Below are 7537 nucleotides of genomic sequence, written 5' to 3'. Positions count from 1 at the left end.
TAAAGATTATAAAAAATGTAAAAATATTAATTATTTAACAGAAAGCATCTGAAAACAGCTTGGTCTTTAACCTAGATTTGAAGCTGCCAACAGCAGGAGCATTTTAATGTCCTCTGGCAGTTGGTTCCATAGCTGTACTGCATAGTAGCTAAAAGCTGCTTCACCACACTTTGTTTTAACAACTGGTTTTAATAGTAAATTTTTCTGTTACGATCTGGTAGATCTGATTGGGTTAGGCCGCTGCAACATATCAGAGAGGTAACTGGGCCCTGTACCATTTAGAGATTTGTATACCAGCAGCAATACTTTAAAGTCAATTCTGTAGCTTACTGGAAGCCAGTGAAGGGACCTTAGAATTGAAGTAATGTGCTCTGTTCTTTTTGTTCGTGTGAGAACCCTTGCCGCTGCATTTTGAACCAGCTGAAGTCGTTTGATGGTCTTTTTTGGCAAGCCTGTGAAAAGGCCATTGCAGTAATCAACCCTACTAGAGATGAAGGCATGTATTAGTTTTTCCAGATCATTTTTTGACATAAGTCCTCTTAGTTTGGAAATGTTTTTTAGGTGATAAAATGCCGTTTTAGTGATTGCTTTCATGTGACTGTCAAAGAAAGAAAAAGAAAAGAAAGAAAGCACAACTTTATTCATCGCACACTTGTGAAATTTCCTCTCTGCATTTAACCCTGAAGCAGTGAACCCACACACGCACGCACACATGAGCAATGAGCACACACACATACCTAGAGCAGTGGGCAGCCATGGTAATAGCGCCCGGGGAGCAGTTGGGTGCCTCGCTCAAGGCCATCCCATATTAACCTAATCGCATGTCTTTGAACTGTGGGGGAAACCAGAGCACCCAGACACAGGGAGAGCATGCAAACTCCACACAGAAAGGCCCTCGCTGGCTGCGAACCCACGATTGGTCCTACGATTGACACACTGCATTATTTAAAATGTGTGTCCTTTTTTGTGAGGCAAATAGTAAACAGAAGCTAACTGCAGCTAGGAACTAAAGTTATGAGTGATGTTACAGCAGTTTCTGTGGGCTGTTTTGAGGATCAGCACAGGGGTTTCAAGGTTCTGCTGTGGCCCCAAGCTTCAGCAGCTATGAAAGAGTTAAGGCTCCATAGCTCAGTGGTGAGAGCACTGGTCTAGTAAACCAGGGGTTGTGAGTTCAATTCTCACTGGGGTCTGGAAGGAATGTTTTGAAGGTGGAAGGATGATCTAGATAAAAGAGGGGATATTGAGAACACTGACACCAGAAGGTGAGCAAGTGCTGCCCATGATTTCTCATCACCTGAAGACCACTTTCTGCTGGTGAGAATGGCCTCATACGGACAGTTTGAAGATCAGTGAGATCACTGTGGATGAGACTGAGGATCTGAAGGTGTCTTTGGTGTGCAATTTCTGCAAAGCACTTTGCACTCAAGTCTCCATCAATGCACTTATGGCCCTGCTTCAGCTCACTTCAGCCCGACACGGCTCGCGTTTCGACGACCAAAAAACAGCACGACTCAGCTCGCTTCAGCCCTGCTTAGCCCCTAAAACTCGCACTGTTTTGGAGTGGGGCTGAAGCGAGCCAAGCCGTGCCGAGTGAGGCTGGGGGCGTGAGCAGACACTCCCCTGTGCACTGATTGGTGAGGAGGAGTGTCCTCACATGCCCACACACGCCCCGCGAGCGCGCTGGGATCTGTAAACACCGTAAACCCGGAAGAAGAAGAATTACGAGAATTTCTGAAGCCTTATGCGCTTCGCCTCATCTATACGCTCTTGCCAGTATCTGTCCGCGTTGTCGGTGACAACAAGCCACAGCACCAAGACCAGCAACACTAACGACTCCATGTCCTCCATGTTTATTGTTTACTATTCGGGTCGTGAGACTACCGTTTAAAAGCTCACTGATGTCACTGTTTGCGCTGCTTAACGACATCACATGACGTCCACCCACTTTCGCTAACTCCACCCAATGTGTCCACCCACTTCCAGCCAGCACGGTTCAGCGCGGTTGTAGTCGAAATGCAACTCCAACAGCCCCGCTCAGCTCGACTCAGCACGGCATGGCTCAGCCCGACTCAGCCGCGTTTGTAGTGGAAAAGCGGCAATAATCAGGTGGTATTTGTTTATATTTCGAGGCTACTTTGCAAAATTTACCAAGTCTTGTTTTTGGTGGTAATATACAAGTTCAGATATAAATTCATAATCTGGGCTTGTTGTAATGTTTGTAGGCTGCTGTTTCATAGTTAATTATGCAGGGGAACTTTGCGCATAAAAAGAGCCCTGAAACCACATATAGGAAATTGGTATAAAAGTATTACATCATTAATATGCAATTATTATATCCATAATAGGTGTTATTTGTGGCACACAACCTTTTTACTCAGGTCAAAAGCAGGGTTCATACATTAGATACCCAATTTAACCCTAAAAGGGCTTAAACTACTGAGTGGGATCAGTTAGAACCTCAGAGGTGGTGTGCTGCTCAGTCTATTCAACTGACATAACTTTTTGCTTTTAGGAGTTTGTTACTCTATAGATTATTTATCTAAAAGTATGTTTGTTTCAAGATTGATGAAAAAAAAGTGTTTAACAAGGTGACTGATTTTCTGTTTGGGTCCCATAACTCTGTGAGATTTGTTGCAAAAATATTTCAGCAAGTTAGTTGCTTCTTTGTGTGTCTATCTTTGCCTATCTGTATGTTTGCATGCTTGTCTCAGATGTCTGCCATAATTAAGAATATAACTCTTTCTTACAAATTGTAGATAACTAGTGAACCTGTTAGTTACAGAGTTACTGAAATGTCTGATGCTTATCTGTCCATGCACTCTCCATACAGAACAACAGACAGTCCAGCAGATACAGAGGAAACTGATATTGTCTAGTTGTGAAAGTGACATTGTTTACTTTTGAAAATAGTCCAGTGGCTGTTCTGGTCCTAATACTGTATGTGTTCCCAATAACTGCTTTTATCTTCATGTTTTGTGTTTGAATCCTTAGGCAAAGTGTTACTTCTTGATGTAGTTTGGACATAAAAAATAAAAAAATAAAAACTGCGAGCAGCTTAGTAATAAATGTATCACAGAAATTTCTAAAATGAGAGATTGTGAGCTGAGTTCTGGAAGGTAGATAAGCTATAAATATTCTCAAGTTCTGTAGCAATAGTGTAAAATATTACTGGCTTTTTTATGTTCTCTGTACTTAAATGTCTCATTTTAAACTTAACTTGATAATATCATGTAAATATATGATTTCTATTCATATAAAGTTAGTAAACGGGTAATTAAAAAATACAGATGTTATAATGGACTTAAGTGATACGGATATATGGTTGGGGTTTTATTTACGTTTTTACATGCGATATTTAGCATTTCCTTTTTTTGGTGAAAATGGTGATTGCTGACATTACAACAAGTAAAAATAATTTGTTTGGGATGTAAATAAAGGGTTAATACTGAGAAACCAGACTTGGCAAATTTTGCAAAGTAGGTTACATATGCTCCCCGACTATAAAGTTTCTTCAAAACATGTTGCACTCAAGTATCTATCAGTGAGCCTTTGACATCATAAACAAAAGACTTCAATTAAAACTCTAAATGATTCTTATCATGCTGCAAATATTTGTAAGTTCCTGGTTACACAATTCCAACTTTTAGCACTAGGAAACTCGGGACAAGAACTCCATGAGATGTACACGGAAAAAGCATGAGGTTAAGAAAATTACAAGTTAAAAACGACAAGAAGACAGTCATCTATATCCCCCACCCTATATGCCAACTATATACCAAGTTTCAAGATATTATTTGTCACATTTTTCAAGTTCTGCTGCAGGAAACCAACCCTACCTCTTTACACTGACCTCAGCAGCCCATGGCATAAACCCACCGGACTTTTGGTCCAGGTGAGCTAAAAATTTAAATTTCTCACATTTCTTAGAATCAAAAGGCACATATACATTATCTTGTTAACATACATACCAAGTTTCAAATCTGTATCATGAATAGTTTTGGATATATGCTCCGGAAATGAACATTGTTCTTAGGAACTAATTCAAAATCTATTTTTTATGTAAAAATTTGAAAATTAATTTTTTCCAAAAATCCAAAATAGCAAAACGCAGCAGTTCACATGTTGCTTGATACGTATACAAAGTTTCATGAATATATCTTCAGTAGTTTTAAAGATATGGCCTGGAAATGAAAACATGACTAGATGGAACCCGTTTCTATATCCCCCGCCAAACTTCGTTTGAGCGGAGGATAAAAAAAAGAACCAAAAATACTGTGGGTGGTAAAAGAGAGCAACAGGACTTGCTTGAAGATTCTTGAAGACGTTTCACCTCTCATCCGAAAGGCTTCTAAGACAGAAGAAGTATTCGGATGAGAGGTGAAACGTCTTCAAGAATCTTCAAGCAAATCCAGTTGCTCTCTTTTACCACCTACAGTTTACTATGACCTGGATGACTGAGAATCTTCACAGACATGCAACCAAAAATATTCATCTCATCTCCTCTAGCCGCTTTATCCTTCTACAGGGTCGCAGGCAAGCTGGAGCCTATCCCAGCTGACTACGGGCAAAAGGCAGGGCACACCCCAGACAAGTCACCAGGTCATCACAGGGCTGACACATAGACAACTCACATCTACAGTCAATTTAGAGTCACCAGTTAACCTAACCTGCATGTCTTTGGAGGAAACCGGAGCACCCAGAGGAAACCCACGCGGACAACATGCAAACTCCACACAGAAAGGCCCTCGCCGGCCCCGGGGCTCGAACCCAGGACCTTCTTGCTGTGAGGCGACAGTGCTAACCACTACACCACCGTGCCGCCCACCAAAAATACTGTTTGGATTTTTTTTAGTTGGAGTTCTCATCACCTGAAAACCATTGGCTGCTGCTGAGGATGACCCCACATGAAGAGCCTGAAGATCAGGAGGTCACTCATGGTGCTTATGGTTCGTCTCTTGAGGGCTTGGCCTGTCCAGTGTTTTTGTTAGCTCAGATGAGAAAGTAGCCAGAATGTACAGCCCACAGCCCACTCTACGATTGACACACCACATTATTTAAAATGTGTGTCTTTTTTTGTGAGGTAAATAGTAAAAAGAAGCTAACTGCAGCTAAGAACTAAAGTTGGGAGTGACGTGACACCAATTTCTGTGGGCTGTTTTGAGGATCGGTGCAGGGGCTTCAAGGTTCTGCTGTGGCCCCAAGCTTCAGCAGCTGTGAAAGAATCAAGGCTCCATAGCTCAGTGGTGAGAGTACTGGCCTTGTAAACCAGGGGTCGTGAGTTCAATCATCACTGGGGCCTGTAAGGGGTACTTTTAAGGTGAAAAGATGATCCAGACAAAAGAGGGAATATTGAGAACACTGACACCAGAAAGTGCTGCTCATGATTTCTCATCACCTGAAGACCACTTTCTGCTGGTGAGAATGGCCCCATATGGACAGTTTAAAGATCAGTGAGATTACTCTGAATGAGACTGAGGGCGTCTTTGGTGTGCAATTTCCGCAAAATACTTTGCACTCAAGTCACTATCAATGCACAGATGATAACATCAACAATAACAAAAAAAAGACTTCAAATTAAGACTAATATATAGATTGAGGCACTGCCTAAAAGTAGTCTGGTTAACACCAGACCATATCACAAGTGAAATATGGTCCGGAATCCGCCTATTGAATTTCTCGTAGGGGAGGTGTGGTTTACGATTGTCAACGGCAGTTTATTGGACGTTGCGAATGTCTATCATTTGGCGTATGGCCAATCATGGCAGTTGTACCCGGTGACGTAGTTAGAGCAACGAAGAGGCGAAGAAGAGAAGGAAAGAGAAAGAGAAGGCAAAACAAAAATAGGAAAACAATGGCACCGAACGATTACTGCCATTTGTGCAAGACAAATATGAGAGAAGCTGGACCCTCCGTATTTGGACATTCAACAGACATGTTTTTGACCAAAAAAACAATGAGCATATCCGAGAGGTTAGCGCTGTTAGGAGTCCCAAATAAACTACAAGCTTCCGTTTGTCGAGTAGTACGCGTCACCATCTTTCCACCCCTCCCCACTCTCTGATTGGCTCTCTAATGCCGCTTTTCCACTACAAACGCGGCTGAGCTGTGCCGTGGTGAGTCGAGCTGAGTCGAGCTGAGCGGGGCTGTTGGAGTTGCATTTCGACTACAACCGCGCTGAACCGTGCTGGCTGGAAGTGGGTGGACACATTGGGTGGAGTTAGCGAAAGTGGGTGGACGTCACGTGATGTCGTTAAGCAGCGCAAACAGTGACATCAGTGACAGTGGCGGAACAAGTCAGAGCCAGGCCGGGGGCGGGGCAAATGACCGGGCCCTTTATTAAAGCTTATCATAACATCATTTTAGGCTACAAAATGTCCGCAACTGCGGTGTTTACCAATTTCAACACTACCGGGTGCAACTATGTTATTTAGTACATCAAGTCCTTCAAACGAACATGTAACTCAGAAACAAAAACATTAGGATACTGTACATGGCTCATAATAAAACATCAATAGCCTATACTGCGCACATTATTTGAAGGGCATACGAATGAGCGCTCAGAGGTTGCAACGGTGACAGGAAGAGTCAGAAATAAAAGGAGGGCGGTGCAAACCTCACTGAATGCACTGTGTTTACCAATTTCAACACTACGGGGTGCAACTATGTTATTTTGTACATTAAGTCCTTCAAACGAACATGCAACTCAAACAAAAAAACATTAGGCGACATACTGTACATGGCTCATAATAAAACATCAATAGCCTACTGCGCGCATTATTTGAAGGGCATACGACGAGCCTTGCGCTCCGCGAACTCGTCCACGATGCTCTGTATGTCACTGATTCAGTGATCTTTTAAGCAGTAGTCTCACGACCCGAATAGTAAACAATAAACATGGAGGACATGGAGTCGTTAGTGTTGCTGGTCTTGGTGCTGTGGCTTGTTGTCACCGACAACGCCAACAGATACTGGCAAGAGCGTATAGATGAGGCGAGGCGCATAAGGCTTCAGAAATTCTCGTAATTCGTAATTATTCTTCTTCCGGGTTTGCGGTGTTTACAGATCCCAGCGCGCTCGCGGGGCGTGTGTGGGCATGTGAGGACACGCCTCCTCACCAATAAGTGCACAGGGGAGTGTCTGCTCACGCCCCCAGCCTCACTCGGCACGGTTTGGCTCACTTCAGCCCCACTCCAAAACGGTGCGAGTTTTAGGGGCTAAGCAGGGCTGAAACGAGCTGAGTCGTGCTGGTTTTTGGTAGTCGAAACGCGAGCCGTGTCGGGCTGAAGTGAGCTGAAGCGAGCTGAAGTGAGCTGAAAAAGGGTAGTGGAAAAGGGCCATTACTCAGGCGAGCCTTTAGACCATAGTTTCCATGCTGTCTTTTCAGATCGGAACGATTGTGCAAAGCAGCATGGGATTTCCCAGGCTAGCCTAAAAGTGGAGCGCCCATCTGTTTCTGGTTTGTAGAATTTTCTTATATCATAGCCTGCCTCTTTTGTTTTATTTCTTTACCATTATAGTTACTAAACTGTTTCCTTAT

At 43.1% G+C, this 7537-nt stretch overlaps 2 non-coding genes across 2 annotated transcripts; both read left to right on the top strand.

The window, feature by feature from the left end:
• Positions 1-1117: 1117 nt before the first annotated feature.
• On the top strand, positions 1118-1190 carry trnat-agu (transfer RNA threonine (anticodon AGU)). The gene has a single exon. It is a non-coding gene; the product is annotated as a tRNA-Thr (tRNA).
• A 4036-nt stretch (positions 1191-5226) lies between these two features.
• On the top strand, positions 5227-5299 carry trnat-ugu (transfer RNA threonine (anticodon UGU)). Its single transcript has one exon. It is a non-coding gene; the product is annotated as a tRNA-Thr (tRNA).
• Positions 5300-7537: the final 2238 nt, after the last annotated feature.

This window comes from Neoarius graeffei, chromosome 1, assembly GCF_027579695.1.
Source record: "Neoarius graeffei isolate fNeoGra1 chromosome 1, fNeoGra1.pri, whole genome shotgun sequence".
NCBI classification, from domain to species: domain Eukaryota; kingdom Metazoa; phylum Chordata; class Actinopteri; order Siluriformes; family Ariidae; genus Neoarius; species Neoarius graeffei.
Note: the sequence above shows the minus strand (reverse complement) of the source record. Positions and strands in the feature narration are given on the sequence as shown.